We start from the raw sequence: 2,888 nt of genomic DNA on the forward strand, positions 1-2,888 counted from the left end.
TAGTGTCAACAAGAGTCCCTGAGCCTCCAGGGTGGGCTTCCTCAGAGCGGGGATGTGGCTTGGCCAGGAGGGTGTAGACAGGAAGGAGGAAAGAGAAGAGACAGTGGGAATTGTGTGTTTGGCACAAATGTCCTGACACTCGCTAATGCCTCCTTGGTAAGACGGTACAGGGAGGAGGCCGATGTCATGGTGAATAGGACTCACTTGTTTCTTTTGCCTCAGGCTACCCGAAACCCATCCCCGAAGCAGACTGACTTGTCCCTCCAGGACGTGGGACTGATGGCGGCGCGTCACAGCCAGCTTGGGCCCAACAGACCCTTGAGAGCCCAGAAGGGCAAGAGGCCACAGACAGCAGGACTGGCCCTCAGAGTTCCCAGACCAGAGGAGGAGGATCCCAGGGTAAGTGTGGAGGCTGGCATGGGTTTTGAAGCAGGAGCTCTGCCAGGAGTCTTGAGACAGGCTAGGCTCCCAGAAGATCATGGCCCAGACTCAGTTGTCCAATGTGACATGGGCAGGAAATGCCCCAGGCTACACATTGGGACACTCAGAGGCTCTGAGCATCAGCCCCAGGGCACCATAAGATCAGATTCAGCCTTCAGATTAAGATTCCTGAATCTTAATCTTAATGATGCTTCCACCTGTCTTCAACCTGACACCTCCAATGCCTTCTCCCCTCCCCTCCCCTCCCCTCCCCTCCCCTTTCCATGGGCTGTGGAGGAAGCATCCTGAGGTCTTCACTATGCTGGCACCTCACTAGCCAGATAGGATGTCCCCTGTCCTCAACCCATGTGCCACACCCTGAGGATGGCCTCCCATTGGTGTGCTTGGCAGGTTCACTGGCATTTGAATGGATGCACTGACTCCTCCCCCTTCCTCCCCCAGGTAAAGTGCAGGGACTGTGGGGCCTTTGGACACAAGGCATCAAGCACCAGATGCCCCATAAAACACTGGGGCGCAACCCTCATTCCCGTGGCCTTGGGCTCCAGGAGGCTGAAGGAGAACGTGGAGCCGTGGAGTCAGCGGGACCAGCGGCACCAGGCTGGGCTGTTGAACCAGGCTGAGAGGGAGAAAGTAGAGAGACGAAGGTGAGTAATGGGGCTTGCTGACCCGAATGCCAGGGATGAGACCGACAGACACCGTGTCTGTGCACATGCACACTGTGTCCCCTGCAGCGTGCGGGCAGAGTCAGGAGAGGCGAGGCAGGCAGAGGAGCTCCCAGGCTAACAGGGACCACATTTGGCTGATGGTGCTGTCCTTGCTGACTTGGTGTGGGGTTTTGTGGCTGGAGCAGTGTGCCTGCACCAGTGAATGTATGGAGCTTGGCACAATACAAGGCAAACTCTCTCATAGGCTCTGAATGAGAGAAACTGCCTGGACGACCTGGTGGGCTCACTTTAGTCAGGGTGAGGGGCAGGCGTGGGCGTCAAATGGCGGAGTAGGGAAAAGACCATGTTGGCCCAAGCCCGGAGCTGGTGTCCAGCTGGAAGACAGGGAAGGGAGTTCCTTCTCCTTTCCATGCTTTGATTTCTTGTGCAGGCAAGAAGCCGAGCAGAGGAAGGCCCTGCTCCAGAGGTTCCCCAGGAGACCCCGAGAGGGGCAGAAGCGCACCTGGAAGGAAGGCACAGAATCTTGTGACTATGTGAGGGTGAGTGTGCGCTGCTTCCCGGCTGCTGTGCTCTGTGGGGCACTCGCTGGGCTCCATTGGCCTCCTGGGGGAGGGCGGGGCTCCACTTCCACTCTGACCAGGGGCAGTTGAGTGGCCCGGTCTTTGCAACCATTTTTCCCTTGGTGCCCATGATGTTGCCTTATGCCTTGAATGTGTGCGAACAGTGGGTTTGTTGACATGTGAAGGTCATTGGCGGACACTCCTGGAACACATGCCATCCTTAGAGAAGAACAAGCCGCTGTCCTTCCTGACACATTCCCCCACTGCCCATCCCTCCTCAGGAGCTGCCACTGTGACCCTCCAGCAGCAGGACTCCTATAGCCTCGTGAGCAGAGTGGATGGAAGAGCTGGTCCAATGGAGGAAGCATCGATGTGAGGCTAAAATTTGTGTGTTCTTCCCCGATGTCAAAAGTGCATCAACAGCATCCAGTCATGCCTTTGTTCCGGACCAGCCCTGGAGCCGGATTCCCTACTTGTAGGTCAACAGATCCCATCTCTTTCTTTCCCTGTTCTGGGGGAGGGGGTGGTTCAGAAGGTCTTAGGCATTTGTTGGTTTCTTTCTTTCCTGAATGTTCCTTTTGCCTTGGTGCCGAGGCCACACTCATGGTGTCCCGTGTGTTCTCTTTTCCCACAGCGTCCACACATGCCGATGCCCGTCTACACCACCAGGAGGCCGTCTATCCCTGAGCCTTCCCTGCTGACGGAGGCACGTACTGAGAACCCTGACGTGCGTGTCCGGTCCCATTCCACATCTCCTCTCAGTAGCCCTAAAGTCAGCCTCAGCCCACCTAGTGGACCTACTGGTGTCCAGGAAATGCCGGTTGCTGACACACCTCAGCCGGCACACCAACCCTGTGTCAGGGCTGATAGCCTGGTTGTGCAGCAGAGAGCCAAGAGGCCCTTCCCAGTCTCCCTCGAAGATCCCCAGGCTGACACCAAGGTCCATGGGCTGGGACACACCCAGGCACCACCCAAGTATCCTGAGGAGAACACCTGTCCCACTGTCAGCAACGCATTGGCAGACAATTCCCAAATGGCCCTCCAGACTCCAGGCAAGAACTGTGCCCAGATGCCCCTAGACAGGACCCAGAACCCCCGAAAGAAAGCGCGATGGAGCCCCACCCAGCACACCCCCAGGAGCATCCAGGGAGCCTACCTGGGGATTTCGGGGAGTCTATGTCCTCCAGGAAGCATATGTGCACGTGGATGCACAGCCGTGCCC

General features: G+C 57.3%; 1 long non-coding RNA gene across 1 annotated transcript; it reads left to right on the plus strand.

The window, feature by feature from the left end:
* The first annotated feature begins 1,548 nt into the window (after window positions 1-1,548).
* On the plus strand, window positions 1,549-2,454 carry LOC144295451 (uncharacterized). The gene is made up of 3 exons (XR_013362615.1): window positions 1,549-1,645; window positions 1,948-2,145; window positions 2,301-2,454. It is a non-coding gene; the product is annotated as an uncharacterized LOC144295451 (long non-coding RNA).
* The last annotated feature ends 434 nt before the right edge of the window (window positions 2,455-2,888 follow it).

This window comes from Canis aureus, chromosome 23 (genome assembly GCF_053574225.1).
Source record: "Canis aureus isolate CA01 chromosome 23, VMU_Caureus_v.1.0, whole genome shotgun sequence".
Taxonomy (NCBI): domain Eukaryota; kingdom Metazoa; phylum Chordata; class Mammalia; order Carnivora; family Canidae; genus Canis; species Canis aureus.